Source organism: Moschus berezovskii, chromosome 1 (genome assembly GCF_049115385.1).
Source record: "Moschus berezovskii isolate FMDL1 chromosome 1, NW_MosBer_1.0, whole genome shotgun sequence".
Lineage (NCBI taxonomy): Eukaryota > Metazoa > Chordata > Mammalia > Artiodactyla > Moschidae > Moschus > Moschus berezovskii.
The window spans coordinates 150,650,592-150,664,505 of NC_142460.1; positions in this window are offsets into that span (position 1 = coordinate 150,650,592).

Here is a 13,914-nt window from a genome sequence, read left to right on the forward strand (position 1 = left end):
TAAAGTCTACTAAATATTACTATATATTTGATATATGGGGGAAATGTTAGAACAGCAAGAAAAATTTCTTGTGGTTATGATGAAGAGTAAAACCAGGGAATAAAGGTTTTGGTAGAACATAAAAGACTATTGTGGAAGTATAAACTATCAGGTTGAAGATAAGCTACAAAGATATATCAGACATAGGGCTTCCCTGGTGGCTCAGTGGTAAAGAATCTGCCTGCCAATTCAGGAGACATGGGTTCAATCCCTGGATTGAGAAGATCCCCTGGAGAAGGAAATGTCAGCCCACTCCAGTATTCTTGCCTGGGAAATTCCATGGACAGAGGAGACTGATGGGCTCCATGGGGTCAAGAGTCAGACACAATTTAGCAACCAAACAACAATAAATATATTGTACAACACAGGGAATATGGCCAATATTTTATAATGACTATAAATAGAGCATAACTTTAAAAAATTGTGCTTCACTGTATTATACACCTGTAACTTTTATAATATTGTATATCTACTATACTTCAATTAAAAAAATCAGTTGTAGTGAGTCCCAGTTTAAAAGAAAGACTATATTGTGGAATGGATTGGAGAAGTGTAGTGTTTGTCACAAATCTTGGTAAGTCTGCTTCTAAAATATTTTCTTTTTTCATATTCAGTAAAGAATAAAATATTAATAATTGTGAGTTGAGAAAATAAGAGAATTGTAAGGAGAAGTGAACCAGCTAAGCATTAGATCCCAGCTCAGGGTCATCTGGTGGGGAGGGGAGGTTATATTAAAAATATTTTCAAGTATATAAATACTGTCAAGTTTGATAAACAGTGGTAACACTGGGGTCATTTGGTAATAGCAAACAAGATGAAAGTTTTATTTCCATATACAGTGCATGCATGCTTAGTTTTGTCAAACTCTTTGCGACCCCATGGACTGTAGCCAGCCAGGCTTCTCTGTTCATGGGGATTCTCCAGGCAAGAAAACTGGAGTGGGCTGCCATTTCCTCATCCAGGGGATCTTCCCAACCCAGGGATTGAACCCAAGTCTCCTCTGGCTCCTACATTGGCAGGAAGATTCCTTACCACTGAGCTACCTGGGAAGACTTCCATATATAGTAGGGGCCATAATAGAAGGCTGGACTCTGGCATGGGGTAGCCTAAAGACAATGCAACATGATTCAGCTGGTGAGACTTAAGCATCTCAAATCTGATATTCCATTGCAATAATGACCTTGATGTAAAAAAAGGGGATTAGTAAAGGTGGAACTGAGGACTGTCATGTATATCAACTAAAATCCTTATATAATTCTCCTGACATCTTTTCATTTGTTCTGTGTATTCATTCATCCCACTGGTAGAGAGAGAGAGACAGACAGACAAGAGACTTCTCTGGTGGTTCAGTGGTTAAGAATCTGCCTTCCTTGCAGGGGACAAGGGTTTGATCCCTGTTCAGTTCAGTTCAGTAGCTCAGTCGTGTCCGACTCTCCGCGACCCCATGAGTCCTGTAGGGGAACTAAAATCCCATGAGACGCAGGGCAAATAAGCTGGCACACGGCAACTACTGAGTCCACACACTGCAACTAGAGGGAAGGCCTGAGCACCTCAGCGAAGACCCAGTGCTACCAAGTAAATCAAAAACAAATTGAAAAAAAATAGATAAAACATATTATGTCAAATATTGTTCTAGGCACCAGGTTTGCAACAGTAAACAAAGAGAAAAAAATCCCTGTCTTTATGGAGATTACATTTATAAACAAAATAAGTAAAACATATAGTGCATTAAATGGTGGCATTACAAACTACCCCAACACGTCATGGCCTAAAATAATGACTTATAACTTCTCAGGATTCGGTGTTTCACTGGGCAACTCTCTTCAAGTTTCACTTAGTGGCCTCATTCAACTGGTGGGTTGGCAGATGGCTGAGCTCGGCTGGGACATCTGGAAGCCACTGGAAGTTTTTAGCAGAAGAATGCTCTGCGTGGATGGACATTTTAACAGGAGCACAAGCTGAAGGGGCCAAGGGTAGAAACAAAATCAGTTTGGATCTGTAGCAGTAACTCTGACGAGAGGTCAGTGGAGGAGGTGAGAGGGTTTGCTCCTGAGTTGAATGTGGGGTGCAGCAGGAAAAAAGGGACAAGGTCAACTCTGGGGTTTGCGGCCTGAGTAACTGGGTGGATGAACTTCCTGTAAATGCAGCTGGAAATCCTCCAGAGGGGTAGGTTTCAGGGAAAATAAAGAACTCTGTCTTGCACCCGTTACATCTGAATTGCCTGTGGGGCAACTGAATGGATATCTTAATTCATCTGCTGGGTCTGTGGGTCTGGAGTACAGGGCAGAGGCCTGGACTGGGCATGTTCACTGTCACCAAGCATATAAATGGCATTTAAAGCTGTAGGACAGGATTGCGACACAGTGGGGTGAGAGCAGAGATGGTTAAGGACTGAGCCCTAGAGGTCAGAGAGGGGAGAAGGGCAGAGGATGCTAACCTAGAAAGGATGTCCAGGAAGAGAGTGATGGCAGATGCTGCTGATAGACCAAGCAGGATAAGGATCAAAGAACTGATCGTCGTTGACAGTTTTATTGGCTTCCTTGTGAAGCTGAAAAGGAATATCAAATGGGATGAAAAAATGCTAATTTTACTTATAAAAGTGGGTACTAATAAATGAGAGGTTATGCTATGTATAAAGGAAAGCCAACCAACCAACGTTGTAGTATTTTCAGATGAGTGGCACACCAGCATTTACTATTTGGGCAGATAAATGAACTCTGTTTTTACACTTTTAATTCAGAATTTTTCCAAGGTGTTTTTAATAGCAAACTTGACTTTAAACTATTTCTGTTGGTCACCGTGATCAAGGGTATCGACATCACTACTTTGTCATGCTGCCTATTTTGGCAGGGTAGGGCAGTGGCAGGCAAGACAAAGTTCATATAGTTTTGATGAACAGTGATAAAGTATGCTATTTTAATAAGATACTGAAACAAAAAATTTGCAGTTTAAAGTTCACTGGGGAGCTTCGCAAGAGCGGTTTCAATGGAGTGATGTGAGGAAACACTTATTAGACTCAGTTAATAGGGAATGGAAAGAGATAAGTTGGAACCAGGCAGTATAAGCTTCTCTCTTTTTTAAAAAATTATTTATTTATTTATGGTTGGACTGGGTCTTCGTTGCTGCTCAGGCTTTTCTCTAGTTATGGCGATGGGGGCTACTGTCTAGTTGAGGTACATGGGCCTCTCATTGCCGTATTGTCTCTTATTTCAAGCTCCAGGGTGTTCAGGCTTCAGTAGTTGTGGCACGTGGGCTCAGTAGTTTTGGCTCCCAGGCTCTAGAGCCAAGGCTCAATAGTTGTGGCGCACTGGCTTAGCTGCTCCACAGCACGTGGGATCTTGCCAGACCAGGGATCAGACTCAGGTCTCTTGCATTGGCAGTCAGATTCTTTACCACTGAGCCACCAAGTAAGCCCAGTGCAAGCTTTTCTTTTAAGGAGTTTTGCTCTTGGTTGTGACCACTGGAGTGAGTGTCCAAGGTAGGGGTGGAGAGCACACGATCACTGGAGAAGAGGTCAGGGGGCTGGGAAACCAGGGTATTCGTAGCATCATTCATGTGAATGTTGAAGTCACCAAGAGTGACCCAGAGTAGTGATGAAGAGATACACAGAGAGCCAGGAGCTAGAGTCTTCATCCAACAAAGGGGAATGATTATGAGGCCATTACTGAGAGGTGGAGTCTAATGACAGAAGCATCAAAGCTGGGTGGTTTTAGGGAGGGAAGCAGCAATAGAGAGAAATGAAGACATCCCACATATCACCAAGCCCATCCATATGAGTGAGCAGAAGGGTTGAGAGGAAGCAGTCTTCTCAGGGGAGAAGCAGGCTTGAGAGAGAAGAAGTGAAATGGGCTTCTGGAGAAGGATGAAGATGGAGGAATCTTTTAAAAATAAATTTAGTTTTATTTTATTTTTTTAGTTGTACTGGGGCTTACAGTTAGGGCATGCAGGATCGTCAGTCTTCGTTTTGGGTTGCAGGATCTTTAGTTGTGGCATGTGAGATCTAGTTCCCCAACAAGGGATGGACACTTACTCCTTGGAAGAAAAGTTATGACCAACATAGACAGCATATTAAAAAGCAGAGACATTACTTTGCCAACAAAGGTCTGTCTAGTCGAGGCTATGGTTTTTCCAGTAGTCATGTATGGATGTGACAGTCAGACTACAAAGAAAGCTGAGTGTCGAAGAATTGATGCTTTTGAAATGCGGTGTTGGAGAAGACTCTTGAGAGTCCCTTGGACTGCAAGGAGATCCAACCAGTCCATCCGAAAGGATAACAGTCCTGAATATTCATTGGAAGGACTGATGTTGAAGCTGAGACTCCGATACTTTGGCCATCTGATACTAAGAGCTGACTTATTGGAAAAGACCCTTATGCTGGGAAAGATTGAGAGCAGGAGGAGAAGGGGATGACAGAGGATGAGATGGTTGGATGGCATCATCGACTCAATGGACATGAGTTTGGGTAAACTCCAGGAGTTGGTGATGGACAGGGAGGCCTGGTGTGCTGCAGTCCGTGGGGTCACAAAGAGTTGGACATGACTGAGCGACTGAACTGAGGGATGGAACCTAGGCCCCATATATTGGGAGCTTGGAGTCTTAGCCACTGGACTACCAGGGAAGTTCCAAGACACAAGATGTTTTGTTAGTGTGACTATCAGAGGTCACAAAGGAAGAGTTTCAGGAATTGAGGAGGAGTGGGACTGTGTGTGTGTTTAATTGCTCAGTCGTGTCTGACTCTTTGCGACGCCATGGACTGGATCCAGCCAAGCTCCTCTGTAGGTGGAATTCTCCAGGCCAAAGAGTGGATTGGCATTTCTTTCTCCAGGGAATCTTCCTGACCCAGGGATTGAAGCCAGGTCTCCTGAATTGCAGGAGGATTCTTTACTGTCTGAGCTACCAGGGAAGCCCCAGGAGTGGGAGACAAGGGAATAAAAGGGAATGTAAAGGACTACTTGGGATTAGATTTAAGAGAATGGGAGGTAAGTTGGAAAGCCTGGGTTTTTCCAAGGGCAGGGTGATCTCAAAGCAGAGCAAACCCAGACCCTGAGTTTTCCAGGCAGGGAGGGGTGCACACAGTGCTGGAGCTCCCACTGGACCACCATGGCTGGAGTCGGGGGAGGTCTTCTGTGGAGCACTTGGGCCCCTTCCACCTGGTCTATGTAGGCAGAGCTCGCAGAGGTTTGGTCTGACCTAAGAATGGGTGAATTTAACTTAGATGACCATTATATCTACTACTGTGGGCAGGAATCCCTTAAAAGAAATGGAGTAGCCATCATGGTCAACAAAAGAGTCCGAAAAGCAGTACTTGGATGCAATCTTAAAAACGACAGAATGATTTCTGTTCGTTTCCAAGGCAAACCATTCAATATTACAGTAATCCAGGCCTATGCCCCAACCAGTAATGCTGAAGAAGCTGAAGTTGAACGGTTCTATGAAGACCTACAAGACCTTTTAGAACTAACACCCAAAAAAGATTTTCATTATAGGGGACGGGAATGCAAAAGTAGGAAGTCAAGAAACACCTGGAGTAACAGGCAAATTTGGCCTTGGAGCACGGAATGAAGCAGGGCAAAGGCTAATAGAGTTTTGCCAAGAGAACGCACTGGTCATAGCAAACACCCTCTTCCAACAACACAAGAAAAGACTCTACACATGGACATCACCAGATGGTCAACACTGAAATCAGATTGATTATATTCTTTGCAGCCAAAGATGGAGAAGCTGTATACAGTTAGCAAAAACAAGACCAGGAGCTGACTGTGGCTCAGATCATGAACTCCTTATTGCCAAATTCAGACTGAAATTGAAGAAAGTAGGGAAAACCACTAGACCATTCAGATATGACCTAAATCAAATCCCTTATGATTATGTGAAAGTGAGAAATAGATTTAAGGGACTAGATCTGATAGATAGAGTGCCTGATGAACTCTGAACTCTGACATTGTACAGGAGACAGGAACCAAGACCATCCCCATGGAAAAGAAATGCAAAAAAGCAAAATGGCTGTCTGAGGAGGCCTTACAAATAGCTGTGAAAAGAAGAGAAGTGAAAACCAAAGGAGAAAAGGAAAGATATAAGCATCTGAATGCAGAGTTCCAAAGAAGAGCAAGGAGAGATAAGAAAGCCTTCCTCAGTGATCAATGCAAAGAAATAGAGGAAAACAACAGAATAGGAAAAACAAGAAATCTCTTCAAGAAAATTCGAGATTCCAAGGGAACATTTCATGCAAAGATGGGCTCGATAAAGGCCAGAAATGGTATGGACCTAACAGAAGCAGAAGATATTAAGAAGAGGTGGCAAGAATACACAGAAGAACTGTACAAAAAAGATCTCCACGACCAAGATAGTCACGATAACGTGATCACTGACCTAGAGCCAGACATCTTGGAATGTGAAGTCAAGTGGGCCTTAGAGAGCATCACTACGAACAAAGCTAGTGGAGGTGATGGAATTCCAGTTGAGCTATTTCAAATCCTGATGCTGTGAAAGTGCTGCACTCAATATGCCAGCAAATTTGGAAAACTCAGCAGTGGCCACAGGACTGGAAAAGGTCAGTCTTCATTCCAATCCCAAAGAAAGGCAATGACAAAGAATGCTCAAACTACCACACAATTGCACTCATCTCACACTCTAGTAAAGTCATGCTCAAAATTCTCCAAGCCAGGCTTCAGCAATATGTGAACCATGAACTCCCAGGTGTTCAAGCAGGTTTTAGAAAAGGCAGAGGCACCAGAGATCAAATTGCCAACATTCGCTGGATCATGGAGAAAGCAAGAGAGTTCCAGAAAAACATCTATTTCTGCTTCATTGACTATGCCAAAGCCTTTGACTGTGTGGATCACAATAAATTGTGGAACATTCTGAAAGAGATGGGAATACCAGACCACCTGACCTGCCTCTTGAGAAACCTGTATGCAGGTCAGGAAGCAACAGTCAGAACTGGACATGGAACAACAGACTGGTTCCAAATAGGAAAAGGAGTACATCAAGGCTGTATACTGTCACCTTGCTTATTTAACTTATATGCAGAGTACATCATGAGGAACGCTAGGCTGGAAGAAGCACAAGCTGGAATCAAGATTGCCAGGAGAAATATCAATAACCTCAGATATGCAGATGACACCACCCTTATGGCAGAAAGTGAAGAGGAACTCAAAAGCCTCTTGATGAAAGTGAAAGAGGAGAGTGAAAAGGTTGGCTTGAAGCTCAACATTCAGAAAACAAAGATCGTGGCATCTGGTCCCATCACTTCATGGGAAATAGATGGAAAAACAATGGAAACAGTGTCAGACTTTATTTTGGGGGGCTCCAAAATCACTGCAGATGCTGATTGCAGCCATGAAATTAAAAGACGCTTACTCCTTGGAAGGAAAGTTATGACCAACCTAGATAGTATATTAAAAAGCAGAGACATTACTTTGCCAACAAAGGTCCATCTAGTCAAGGCTATGGATTTTCCCGTGGTCATGTATGGATGTGAGAGTTGGACTGTGAAGAAAGCTGATCGCCGAAGAATTGATGCTTTTGAACTGTGGTGCTGGAGAAGACTCTTGAGAGTCCCTTGGACTGCAAGGAGATCCAACCAGTCCATTCTAAAGGAGATCAATCCTGGGTGTTCATTGGAAGGACTGATGCTGAAGCTGAAACTCCAATACTTTGGCCACCTCATGCAACGAGGTGACTCACTGGAAAAGACTCTGATGCTGGGAAAGGTTGCGGGTGGGAGGAGAAGGGGACGACAGAGAATGAGATGGCTGAATGGCATCACCGACTCTGTGGACATGAGGTTGAGTGAACTTCGGGAGTTGGTGATGGACAGGGAGGCCTGGCGTGCTGTGATTCATGGGGTTGCGGAGAGTCGGACACGACTGAGCCACTGAACTGAACTGAACTGAAGCTGGGAGAACCTGGTGTATTCACATGTTTAGATGATGGGCTTGAGAGCTGCATGTGAGCCCTCATAAGGGCTTGAAGAGTAACTCCTTGACTTTGCATCTGCCTTAAGGACCAAATGGCAGGGCTGTAGAGGAACTGGAGGGACTTCAGCACTCCTAAGCTTTAGTAGGTATCTGTATGCACGCATAAAACTCTAATTTTGGACCATCAGTCAGACAGAAACTCAACACTACCAGCCTCAGGGCTGTTGAGGACTATTTTAAGCACAAGGTCTGGAAAAGATACATATCCATATATTTGTCCTTAAGAAGATTTTAAGCCTGTTATAAAAATTCAGTGTTAGTGTGTTCACTTTAGAGTTCATTGAAAAATTTCAGGCTACCCTAAAATCTCCATTTTATAAATGGGGGAAGCTGCAAGATTTTGTACGTTTAAAACCCTGAAAAACATACTAGAAGAGAGTTGGAATGAATAAAACGTCTGCTCTTTTAAAAAGTCACTTCTTCCTTTACTTATTTCTTCTGTATTTTGATAAACTTCTTAAAATGTAGCCCTTCTAATGAACTCCAAGGAGCTTTCTCAAATTACCTCCACAGGGGACCAGAACAAGATGAGAAACACAATTATTTTGATTTGAGTGCTTTCTTGAAGAGTTGAACAATAAGACACTGGAACAACCAGTAGTGAATTTTCTTCTATTTTCCACTTAGTAGCAAAGGTAAAAAGGTGTTGGTTATGATCTTAAATAATAATGTCCATTTCTGTTTTTAAATGCAGGTTGATTTTATATATATTAAAATGTATAGCTCTTAAGTGCAACAGTCTAAGAATTTTGACAAGTGTATAAACTCATGTAGCCATTACCCAAGTCAATTTATAGAACTTTTTTTTCATCACTGAAAGCTTTCTTGTGTCTTTTCCAGTCAATAGCACCTCTGAGAGGCTACCATTCTTCTGATTTTTATCGCTATAGTTTAACTCTGCTTTTTATTGAACTTTGTAGAAACAGAATCATACAATTAAATACTCTTTTATGCCTGGACGCTTTTGCTCAACAAAACGTTTTGAGATTCATTCATGTTGCACCATGTATCATTTTTTCCTCTTATTTTTTTAAACTGCTATTCTATTCATTCCATTCTATGAATAGAATGTTATTCTTCTATTGATGGACATTTGGGTTGTTTCCAGTTTGGGGTTAGTGTAAGTATGAAAAGTGCCTTTAAAGATTCATCGACTTTTTTTGTGGGCAAGTGTTTTCATTTTTCTTGTGCAAATACCCAGGAATAGAATTGCTGAATCATTGGGTAGATGCATATTTAACTTTTTATGATACTGCCTTTTATTTTCAAAAATGGCTGTTTCATTTTCATTTATTCCCACCAGCAAAGAAGGAGAATTCCAGAGCCTCTGCATCTTCACCAAGACTTGGTGTTATCAGTCTTTTAAACTGGAGCCATTCTCTGGGGTGCATAGAGGCATTTCATGGCAATTTTAACTGACATTTCTGATGGGGAATATTAGGCATATTTTCATATGCTGACTGTCTATTTGTATATCTGCTTTTGTGAAGTAACTTTTAAATTCTTTTGCCCAATATCTAATTCTTTAGTTAAGCTTTTGTTGACAATATGGCCTCATCAGGCAGTATTCTGTTGACTGACCACGTTCTTTAGTAGAGAGGCTGAATGTTTTGTAGACCTTGAGGCAGTGAAGGCAGCAATAAGATAGTTAGATAAGAGCTTTAGGCTTTTATCTTTCTAAACAGTTTACATTTCTCAGGACAATTGTAGAAGCAATCAGTTTTATCTGTGAAAGATTTCATGCACTATTTCAGTTCAAAGTTTCAAAATATAAAGACTAATTACTCTATAATCTCTGCATAAAATTAGAGTCAGGAAAAATATCTAAAAGTAGTATTATAGACTGGATGACATGATTTTTATAGTTATATTTTTGAGGCATATAATTTTATTCAAGAACTATCCAAATTCGTGTCATAAGGAACATGTACTCAGGCTCATTAGAGTTTTTTGCTTTCCAAGTCAGCATATTAAAAAATACAAACACAAAGCTGTCATTTCAGAGAGAAAATGAGCTCTAAGATCCTTTCCAAATCTAGGAGTCTATGAAAAGAAAGTACATGTGTTACAAAACCAGGCTGGTTTGCCAAACCCTGAGATGCCAAGGGTTTGCAGCAGAGAAAGTTTATTGACAAGGCAGCCAAGTGAGAAAATGGGAGAACAAGTCTCTGATCTGCCTTCCTAGAGGCGAGGGACCTGAGACATTTATGGGATAAATGAGCAGAGTGGTCTCAGGAGTGGAAAAAGGTGATTGGAGGTAGGGAAAGAGTGAGGTAATCGGTGTTCTGTACAGGTGTATCGTGCTTCTCGTGAGAAGCATGGTCAAAAATAGAGATGCTTAGCATGATCCAAAGGTGGAGTTTTTGACCCTCTGACATCAAAAAAAAGTCATTCATGGACACCTATACAGGCCGTTTTGTTTTTTTCAGTTGCAGCATGTAGAATCTAGCTCCCTGACCAGGGATTGAACCCAGGCTCCCTGCGTTGGGAGCTCAGAGCCCTAGCCACTTGACCACAAGGAAAAGTCCCAGGCCCAGTTATAAGATCAGTGGTCCCAACCAGTCTTAGCTGGCTCGAACAGGACAAGAGCTGACTCTAATTTCCTAAAAAACAACTTATGCTCTAGTTACTAGCAAGTCATAGGTCAGAGGTGTTATCTGTAAAGGTGGTTTATGACTCTTGTGATAGATCACCTAGACTATGTGAAGCTTGGAGGTAGGCAATTAAGGAAAAAAAAAAAAACTAAAGCAAGCTTTACTTTGGCCACCTGATGCAAGGAACTGACTCACTGGAAAAGACCCTGATGCTGGGAAAGATTGAAGGCAGGAGAACAAGGGGACGACAGAAGATGAGATGGTTGGATGGCATCACCGACTTGATGGACGTGAGTATGAGTAAGCTCTGGGAATTGGTGATGGACAGGGAAACCTGGTGTGCTGCAGTCCATGGGGTTGCAAAGTGTCGGACACAACTGAGCAACTGAACTGAACTGAAAGCAAACTTAGCCAGTAAGGGCAGGTTACAAGCAGAGGGGTTTTAACAAGTTGTTCCCTTATTTATTGTTTCATAAGACAAGCTCAAGAATTTCTGTTAGTCACCAGCTTTTGTGGACCATGGGGCATGGTTTCACATGAAGCAACAACTCCCCAAGTATAAACAATTGTTAAGTTACTTGCTAACATGAACTGTGGCAGATGATATAGGTTGATTCATCCAACACCTGTTCCCAATAAACTTTTCCTTTTTTATTCCTCTACTGTAAAAATTGGAAAGTCAAACTTTATCTCCCTTTCCCTTTGCTATAGAAGGGGCTGTGTGACAAAATTCTGGCCAATGCGTAATAGACTAAAGACAGCGGGAAGGGCGACCCTTCCCAGGTAAAAGTCAAAGTCTCCTTAAGGAAAAATATTCCTTCCCCCACACCCCCTCACTTTTCCCCAAGAATGTGAATATGAGGCATGCAAAACAGCAGCAATCCTGGGACCACGGGGGAGAGGGCGTGAAAATGAGATTTTAAGATGAAGATATCAAGGGCAGAAAGGAAAAGTCTGGCTCCTGATAGCACCACGGACCACTGCACTAGCCCAGCTTCCTACCCCGGGCTTCTCATTGTGAGACAATTACCTACCCCCACCCCCGCCGTCTTTTAAAGCTAATGTGCTCAGGTTTTCTGACATTTTCTGCCAAATGTATTGCCAGCTGGTTTACTAGTGTTTAAAAGATACCAGAACAAACATGAAGTTAACTCTACATTATCCACCATTATCTATTTATTAAACCTGACTTATTAAGGATATAACTGGGTTTTCCAGGAACTCCAAGTCTTGAGACATACTTTTACATGGGAAGATGGGCTTAACATTTTTCAGCATACTATTTGCCCCAGAACTTCCAGATGTACAAGCTGGATTTAGAAAAGGCAGAGAAGCCAGAGATCAAATTGCCAACATCTACTGGATCATAGAAAAAGCAAAAGAATTAAAAAAAAAACAAAACTGCTTCATTGACTATCCTAAAACCTTTGACTGTGTGGATCACAACAAACTGTGGAAAATTCTTAAAGAGATGAGAATACCAGACCACCAGGTCTGCCTCCTGAGAAACCTGTATGCAGGTCAAGAAGCAACAGTTAGAACCGGACATGGAACAACAGATTGGTTCCAAATCGGGAAAGAAGTACAAGGCTGTATTTTGTCACCCTGCTTATTTAACTTAGAGTTCATCATGCAAAATGCCGGGCTGGATAAAGTACAAGTTGGAATCAAGATTGCCAGGAGAAATGTCAATAATCTCGGATATGTAAATGATACCACCCTTATGGCAGAAAGCAAACAGGAACTAAACAGACTCTTGGTGAAGGTGCAACAGGAGGGTGAAAAAGCTGGCTTATAACGCGGAATTCAAAAAATGAAGATAATGGTATCCGGTCCCATCACTTCATGGTAAATAGATGGGGAAACAATGGAAAGTGACAGACTTTATTTTCTTGGTCTCCAAAATCACTGTGTATGGTGACTGCAGCCATGAAATTAAAAGACATTTGCTCCTTGGAAGAAGGAGCTATGACAAACCTAGACAGCATATTAAAAAGCAGAGACATTACTTTGCTGACAAAGGCCCATATAGTTAAAGCTATGGCTTTTCCAGTGGTCATGTACGGACATGAGAGTTGAACCATAAAGAAGGCTGAATGCCAAAGAATTGATGCTTTCGAACTGTGGTGCTGGAGAAGACTCTTGAGAGTCTCTTGGACTGCAAGGAGATCAAACCAGTCAATCCTAAAGGAAATCAACCCTGAAAGTTCATTAGAAGAACTGATGCTGAAGCTAAAGCTCCAGTACTTTGGCCACCTGATGCAAAGTGCTGACTCATTGGAAAAGCCTAGGATGCTGGGAAAGATTGAAGGCAGGAGAAGGGGACGACAGAGGGTAAGATGGTTGGATGGCATCACTGACTCAATGGACATGAGTTTGAGCAAACTCCAGGAGATGGTGAAGGACAGGGAAAACTGGTGTGCTGCTGACTTACAACTCAGCGTTCAAAAAATATCATGATATCCGGTCCCATCACTTCATGGGTGGCAGAGTCGGACACGACTTAGTGACTGAACAACAACAAAATAAAATTTTGGGCTTCCCTGTGGCTCAGTGGTTAAGAATTTGCCTGCCAACGCAGGAGACAAGGGTTCAATCCCTGGGTTGGGAAGATCCCCTGGAGAAGGAAATGGCAACCCATTCCAGTATTCTTGCCTGGGAAATCCCATGAACAGAGAAGCCTAGTGGGCTACAGTCCATGGGGTTGTGACTAAACAACAAACCAAATTTTAAAACACTGATAAATCTACTATTAATAATAACCTGCTTCAGCATTATTTGAGCATTTATGAAAAATGTACCACTTTAATATATTACATTTTTTAAGCCAAAGATTTTGTCATAAGCACCTACTCTTTTTAAGCAAACATAAACTCCCTTTTCAGCATATGAACTTTTGAATTTATTTTTTTCACTTTTATTGAAGTATGGTTGATATACCATATTATATGTTACAGGTGTACGATATAGTGATTCACAGTTTTTAAGGGCTTTATACTCCAGTTCCAGTTACTATAAAATATTGGCTATATTCCTTGTGTTGTACAATATATCTTTGGGTTTATTTTATACATAGTAATTTGTACCTCTTTTGAGTGTTTTAATTTAGGTCAGATATGACAGCAGTATGCTAGGGCACAATAAAATGATGCAGGACACAATAAAATGGTATAGAACACAATGAAATGGCTTGGCTAACATACCACAGAATATACCGCTCTAAAACACAGTTACAAATCAAGAAGTATGCATATGGCTTCACAGAATTGAAAACAGAAATGTGTGAACAAACTTTAGAAAAG